Source organism: Miniopterus natalensis, chromosome 10 (assembly GCF_054644295.1).
Source record: "Miniopterus natalensis isolate mMinNat1 chromosome 10, mMinNat1.hap1, whole genome shotgun sequence".
Classification (NCBI taxonomy): domain Eukaryota; kingdom Metazoa; phylum Chordata; class Mammalia; order Chiroptera; family Miniopteridae; genus Miniopterus; species Miniopterus natalensis.
The window spans coordinates 28,729,672-28,738,542 of record NC_142090.1 but is presented as its reverse complement, the minus strand read 5'-3'; positions in this window follow the sequence as shown (position 1 = coordinate 28,738,542).

Genomic DNA, 8,871 nt, shown 5'->3' with positions numbered 1-8,871 from the left:
CTTTCTATTTGCTTCTAAACCCACAAAACTGAGAATTAATTAGTAATGCCTTAAAAACCTCAGACTGATTATTGATAGAATAATCACTTTTAAGAATTAAAATATATGGTGTAATTTAAATTTATATTTTATAGTATAATGTTATTACATGGACCTTCCTAGTAGTTTAATTATGAGAATATTTTAATATTTAATATTTGAGATAATTCTTAATGAAGAATTATTATTGCTTTTCTTTAACTAATTTTATGCCAGAAGTTGACACATTTTAAAGTATCATCAAGGTTTAAAACTTTTCTAATGCCAGCTGAAGATTCTAACTTGGTTTAAAGAAAACTGAATGGTTCAGTCTTTGGGATCTTAGCCCTGTTTGCAAAGTTTATCTCAACATAATATCCTCAGTAATTAAAGTCTTTATTATAATGTGATAAAAATTAAAACTTGATCCATGCCTCCATGTGAGAAAATAATTTCTAGGTATTTGATTCATCTTTGTATAATTTTGTACATTATATACAAAAATAAATGGAAATAAATGATTTATATGAGATGAGAGTTACAGTGAACACACTATACACTCTTTCCAAACACTGGTGTCAGTACTTGAAATGGTTAAACAACATCTCAATTTATTATCTCCTTCTCTCTAAATATCAATAAAATAAAATAAAAAGTGTGATATTTAAGGGCTTATTGACAGGTATGTTTCTTGGTGAATGAAGAAATTAGATCTGTGAAAATGAGACTCACATGAAGAGAGAAACAGATACTGAAAGAATGGGTGATACTACAGAACTTGAATTTGTGTTTGATGCCAGCTGATCAAAAATATTTTCTTTTTTGAAATCCATGAGTAGTCCCTCGTTGTACAATGACAAATCCAAATCTTTTACATGGCATGCAAAAGCTATTATTATTTGTCCTCAATCTACCTTTCTAAGCTTATCTCCCACCACTCTTTTTTATGTATCTCCATGTGCAGTTTATTAAACAAGCTTTATTGAATTGTTCTAGTAGATTCCTAACCAGATTCTTTGCTTGACCTTTGCCTTTGTGCCTTAAAAACTTATTATAGAAGCCAGAAAGATCCTTTTTAATCCTAAACTAAGTTATGTCACTCTATGGCACAATGCTTCCCCTTTCACGCAGAGTAAAAGAAAAAGTTTGAACGATAACCTATAAGACCCTGCATAATATGACTCCTGTTGGACTTCTTTACTCAGTTCTCCCACTCTCATCTTTGTTCATTCTACTTCAGCAACACTGTTTTTGTTACTTCTTTTTTATATATATTTTTATTGATTTGTTAGAGATAGAGGAAGGGAGAGGGATAGAGAGATAGAAACATCAATGAGAGAACATTAATCAGCTGCCTCCTGCACACCCCCGTACTGGGGATCAAGCCCACAGCTCGGGCATATGCCTTGGCTAAGAATTGAACTGACCTCTTGGTGCATGGGTGGACACTCAATCACTGAACCACACCAGTCGGGCTGATTTTGTTATTTCTTGAATGTACCAGAAACCATTCCTGCCTCAGAGACTTTGTGTTCAAATGTGCATGAGCGTGCACACACACACACCATAATTGTATGACTGTATGTCATGTTTCCTCCCTTCCTTCAGGTATCTAGTCAAACATCACCTTATAAGTTATACTTACTCCATCCAAATGCCTTACTTAAAAATACTATAATTTTTTCTCTTACACACAGCATGTACTATTCTCTGCCATTCATGTTGTTTTTTCTCATAGCACTTCTCTTCATCTGACACACTACTTTATTAGTTTATTTGCTTATTCTGTTTTTCCCCACTATATAATAAGCTCCACCAAAATAGAGATTTTTTTACCCTATTACTCATATTCCAGTAAAACCTCAATATAATGGACTAATTCTGGGGAGGGGGTGTCCATTAAAGCTGAAAGTCCATTATATAATGAAGTAGATTTTCTAAATGCATATGTTAAAAAATTGACAAATTAACTAGTTTACCTAAGTATGTATGAACAGTTTAATTTTACAGAAAAGTTTTCTATGTGTGTTACTGTAATTTTAAATTTATACTGAATAGGTCTAGTAAATGTGTGCATTCACCAGTCACTGTGAGTAAACAAATGTGTGGGGTGTTGGGGAGTGGCTTAACATGTGAAAACATCAGCCAGTAGACTTTAAAACTGCTGCAGAAAGTCACACTATTAGACAACAGAACCAATTACCTCTCGTCACATGGTGTGATCATGTGCTAATTGTTCCCTGAACATTGTTTATAAGAGGTGACTTTTGGATTTAAATATGTAGACTAGTTGTAAATATGTAATATTTATTTATATCAGTGAAATTACTACAGTGTTTTTTCCAATATATGGCCTGTTCATTAAAATTTGTTAAAAATAACAGTGAATTAATAACAAAAAAAAGTAACTTGTTAATTTCATTATAAGCAAATCTTGATTAAAAGTATTTTAATATTAAGAGGGTGCTAATTTTCACACATGACATATGGGCTGGAAATTATTTCCATTAAATCTGAAGTCCATTAAATCGAGGCCCACAAAATCAAGGGTTTGCTGTATACCTCCAGAGCACTAATAAGTCCCAGGTTCATAGTACGCCTGCAATTAATATTTGCCAAATTAATGAAAAACATTTCTGCATTTAATCTTTCTAATTTAATACATATAATTCCCTGTGGATCTTTTTGTCCACTGGCAAGTTGGTACTCATATTTTGTGATTCAAATTAAATATATTTTCTTCCTTGCACTATAAATTGCTCTGTTTAATACAGTTTATTATTCTTTATTTTGTATAGCCACCAGATCATGAATATAGCTCATTATAACAACCCACCATCACAATTATTTACACTGATGATTGTGCCTTTTTGATCTTCTTATTTCCAGCAACACAACACTGAGACTTAAAAATTGTTTGTTGAATTTAGTGAGTGAATGGAACTCATTATCTTTTCTCCCAAATCTGCTTTCACTGCAACCAAGATGTTTCTCAGTCAAACTAATAAGATATTTAAACTCTTTCCTCTAGTCCAACTCTAAATCTTGTCCGGTTGATAACTATCTCTATGTCAAGACTTTATCAAAATGTCACTTTTGGTTGCACACTTTTTCTAAGTTGTATATAAAAGATGATACCTGAATTTTAGTCAAATCATACTTGACAGTGAAAGTTTCCTTTAGAAAAGATACTGTACATTATTGGGGCTTGTCAACACCTTACTGTTGCTATGTTTCCTGATTAACATTTTTGTCACCTAATTTTATTTTATTTAATTAATTAATTTTTTTATATATATCTTTATTGATTTCAGAGAGAGGAAAGGAGAGGGAGAGAGAGAGATAGAAACATCAATAATGAGAGAGTCATTGATCAGCTGCCTCCTGCACACCCCCCACTGGAGATCGAGCCTGCAACCTGGGCATGTGCCCTGACCGGGAATCGAGCCTCGATCACCCGGATCCTAGGTCGATGCTCAACCACTGAGCCATGCTTGGCTGGACTTGTCACCTAATTTTAAAGCTCTGCTTCAGAACATTTTTTTTTTTAATTGTTGAGAGTATTATAGATGTCCCCCATTTCCCTCCCTTACCCCCCTCCACCCATCTCCCACCCCGCCCCAGGCCCCCACATGTCCATTCTCTGTGCCCATGGGCTGTTCATATATGCTTATAAGTTCTTTGGTAATCTCACCGCATGCTACTTCCTGCCTTCCCTGTGCTTCAGAACATTTTAAAATTGCTTATTGCCTTGCCAGAGTGGTTCAGTCGGTTGAGCAGCATCCTGTGCACCAAAAGGTTGCCAATTCAATTCCTGTTCAGGGAACATACCTGGGCTGCAGGTTAGATCTGTGGTCGTGGCACATACCTAAGCCAAGCAATCTATGTTTTGATGCCTCTCTCTCTCCCTTCCTCTCTCTAAGCATGTTCTCTGGTGAGGATTAAAAAAATATTAAATAATTAAATTAAATTAAATTAAATTTTCTTATTATATCCTTCTTGCTCCTAGTTGTATTTCGATAAATGCCTAAATAACAGCCACCAAGCAGTTTGAAAAGAAATAAACCTTTTCTGAAAATCGTTTTACCCACATGACTTAGTTTAGGCCGATAGAGAATGATGGAAGTATTGTTTGCATCTCATTAAAGACAAAGGCTTTTCCCCTTAACCCTTAACTTTCCCTTCTCCCTTCCTACTCAGTAGAAATAGAAATTTGAAGGAACCAAATAAACAATATGCTAACAAAGTGGTTCACAAGCTTGAGTCAATAGATGGCTCTCTGGAAGAGATGCTTATTTGTCCTGAACTATTATAGATCAGAAAAAAACAAAAACAAAATAACTTCAGTTTTATTTGAACCACTGCATTAAAGTTTTGTTGTTGTTACTACAATATGACTTATACACTGGTGTATCACTTGAAAATGTAGTCAAAGTCTTCACTGGTCTTAGGATAAATTATAAATCTTTTATACATCCCACAAGGCCCTGTGTGGTGTGGTTCCTGCTTGTCCCTTAAGTCTTATCGTGAGACATTATCCTTGTTTCCCACCCTGTCCTAGCCTTTATAAACCTTCCATCCACGGCCTCCTGCATGTCACAGGGTCTTTCCACGTGCTTTTTTCTATTCTTGGAAATTTCTCTCTTCCACCAAATAAATTTCCCCTTGTGGATTTCTACTTACCATTCATATCTTAGCTCAAGATTAACATTCTCATGAAAATGTTCCCTGACTTCACAGTCTAGGTCAGATTCCTTTGTTATATACTTTAGTGGTATTCTACTCCTGTCTTTCAGAGCTTTTATCTCTGTAATTTTGCTTTTGTTCCTGTGGTCATTCAAATAACAATCCTCCATTAGGCTTTGAGCTACATGACAGCCAAACCTATGCTTGCTTTAGCTCATCACTATAACCCCAGACATAGCACAATATCTGGCTTCTACCAGGTGTACAATAAATAAGTTAAATGAATAAACAGGATCTAATTAATGATGCCTTTCTATACATGAGGCTTTCCACTATTAATTCACTACACGTGGTCTCCATCATTGCCTGTATTCTAATCACTCCTCCATAATATATTCTTATTAAAATGGTGAATGTTATATATAGAAGTTTTTGATATGCTATCAGAGGAAAATCAGGAGACTAGAAATTATCTTTTCAAAATTAATATACAAAATGAAAATTTCAAAACAAACATGGGAAAGTTACTGAGAAAACTTCACCTAGTTTCCATATATCCATTGCAAAATACCTTACTGACAACTTATAAAAGTTTAAAACTTTTCTTATGTATATGTAAATACAGATTTAGTAAGCCCTTTGATATTATGAATTTACTAGTCATAAGCACTAAATCAATCACTAATTTACCCAATTAAGATTTTGTAAAACTATTTTCTTCTAGAAAATATATTTGAAAGATAAGAATCAGTCCCAATATGTATGGACTTTGCTTTCTTAGAAATATAGGAATTACGTGTCTGGTCTTATTTGGAAATTCATTACATATTATTCTTATACAAATAGTGAATGGAAGGCAAGTGAAAAATATTTCCTTAGTTAAGAATACTTACATAGTTAAGCTACTAACACAATGTCTTTAACAATACATTTATATCCTCATGCGTAAAAACCTTCAGTGTTATGCTTTTAAAAATAATTTCAAAATGTCAGTTTTAGTGTATTTTATTAATTGATGAATCAACTTGCTCTGAAAAGCAGTGGTATGCAATTTCTAAGTACAGTTCTCATGCAATATTGCTTTTATTGTTGGAAATATATGTATTAACATTTCTTTGGTTAAATGTAGTGTTTTATTTGTTTCTATTCCACTGAGGTTGACATAAAATTGGTTTACCACAAGTAATTAACATTTGAAGAATAAATCAAGAGGAATTTCCTAAGATCTGATTTGTATCTCAGAATGGATATCTTCTGGGATACCAACAGAATGGTAAATGTTTTAGTTTGGGTTCAGAGAAGCTTGCCTATGGCTAGTATGAGAAGAAAAAAAAAGAATAGCCCTTTTTAAAACTGTGACACATGCAACTTTTTTACTGTTGCATGTGTCACACACTTGCAAATACATATTTGCTTGTATTTGTGTGTCTTTTAAGCACATTTATTGTAACTTGGAAAAACACCCTATTTTTTTATTTAGTAGTGAACATATGTTGGAATCTGGCAAAACTGTCCTATAAATATTTTAATTTCATTTTAAAACTCATATTCCAGGGTTTGAAGTGTATGCTATGTATGTACTGAAAAAAATATCAAGTTAAAATTTGCATGAACCTATCAGTGATTTATGGATAAACTATTATTCCTTTTCTAGGTTTCTTTTAAAAATATTGTCAATTAGTTTATGTAGAAATATTTATCTTGGATCATGTGGTTATGCTTCATATTACGCATTATTTGGTGTTAAGTAGATCCCTTAGCCCAAGGAGATATTATGTGAAATACCAATGTGAGTGGATCAAACACCCTATAAGGCCTTATAAAATAGAAGTTGAAAGATAAGTCCATATGTACAACATATGTCAATTCCAGTCTAAATAAACCCTGCCCCTTCCAGGGTGAAAATGTTCCATTGTAATCATTTGCCACAGAATGGCTGGTTGATTTCCTTGAGGGAAGGTGCCATATCAAGGTCTTAATATTGGAATTTGTTTCTGTTAATAGGGTGGATGTTTAGAAGCATAAGAAAAAAAAAATAACTTTGGTGTGATCCCATATTGTTGATCCCAAGCTTATCCTCCATACTTACCTCTATAGCTACTCCATTCTTAGCCTCCTTGTGCCAGTATTGGGGAATACTGATGATAACAGAGGTTTGCTAATCTCAACTGGCAAGTAATTTTGTCTTCTTGGTTATTTAGACCTGTTATGTATGCATGCTCTCTGGTAAGCATTAACATGTGACAGCAAAATATTTAAATGTTTTACATATTTCCATAGATCTATACAGGATTCTTTCCTAGTTCACCATGTCCCAAATTTTCTCTTTTTCCCTCCACCTTTTAGACCATTAACCAACCAGCCAAGTAATTTGGATCTGCTATAAGTCCATGAATATTTTTATATCAGATTACTTCTCTTTCTACACAAAGTAGATTACCTGTTCTCTAACCAAAGCTCAGTGGTGATTTCTTTTCAGCACTTTCAGTCCATCTATGTGTGGGACTGAAGTTGAGCAGCAATCCATTTTCATTTTGCACACATTTATGAACTGTGCTTGGCTAGTTTATCCCTTATGCTGTCATAGGTGTGAAATGAGAAAGAAGCACTAGTGAAAATGTGATAATGATTACGGATGTCTGAGCCATATGCTTATTCAGCTTACTTGTGTATTTTGGTCTTGCTTGTACACAATGTCTAAATTGCCACTTCCAACTCAAAATGGATTACTGCTTGTCCTTATAACTGTGTGTGTCTGAGAGCACTCCAGCTCATGATCACTCAATACTCCATTTCTAGGTCCCATTAGCATGTCAAAGATATTTTTCAGATGGCTTACAGTTTTCTGATACAGATAGCATGCCATCATTCCAGATCCTAAGAGTCTACTTTGTGAATCTCCGACTGAAACTTGTCATAAAGTCAACATGGTAATTTTTCCCACCACAGATGCCTCTAATAAGGTCACATGGCCCAAGCAGCACGGCTGCTGGCACCACAGCCTGGATACAATGTAGAACATTGTTTGGGTTCTGGGCTCTTCTCAAAGCAGGCAACCTTCTGTGTTACTTCTTACTTGAGAACAATATACTCAAGTGTGTGATTTTATGCCTTCAGAACCTAAAGCCTATAAAACATTCTCTCTTAGCAACAAAAATGAAAAATGCAATAATTTGTCCTTTATTACAGAGAATGTCTTGCCATGCCTTATACCATGGGTTCCTATAGATCTCATTTATGTGGTATATCCTTTTGTAAGGTTTAACTGACAACCTTTGAAGCACATGTGTCTTACCATGGGTCTTCGAGGTTCTCACTATTTTTTTTATCATCAGATCTAATTAATGTTGATGTCATGAACCAGTGTGATGCTCTGTAAATAGAGGGACAATTCAGAACCCTTCGGTATATTTGACAATAGGGAATGCAAGTGTTACTATAACCTTGAGGAAAGACTATAAATGGATACCATTATGGACTGAATTGTGTCCCCTCAAAACCCATATGAAGCCCTAATCCCCATTGTGATTGTATTTGGAGATAGGGCTTTTAAAGAGGTAATTAAAGTCAGAAGAGGTCATCAGGGTGGGCCCCTAACCCAATAAGACTGTGTTCATATAAGAAGAGGAAGATTTGTCAGGAGTGTGCACACATAGAAGAAGGTCATTTAAGGACACTGAGGAGGTAGCCCACAACAAACCAGAAACCAACCCTGCTGGCTCCTTGATCTTGAACTTCCAGCCTCTAAAACTTATGAGAAATAAGTTTCTGTGTTTTTTTTCTAAATATGTACTATCTTTTTTTTTTTTCCTTTTTATACACTCTTCCTTTCTTTTTCTTTTTCAATTACAGTTGATGTATAATATTATATTAGTTTCAGGTATACAAAATATTGATTAGACATTTATATAAAGCAATCATCTTAATAAATCTAGTACCCATATTACACCCTACATAGTTATTACAATATTAGTCCCTACGCTATACTTTACATCCCCATGATTATTCTGTAACTACCAATTTGTACTTCTCAATCCTTTCATGTTTTTCACCCATTCCCTCAATCCCACTCCCACCTGGCAACTGTCCACATGTTCTTTGTATCTATTAGTCTGTTTCTGTTCTACTTGTTCTTTTATTTTATTTTATAGATTCCAGATATAAATT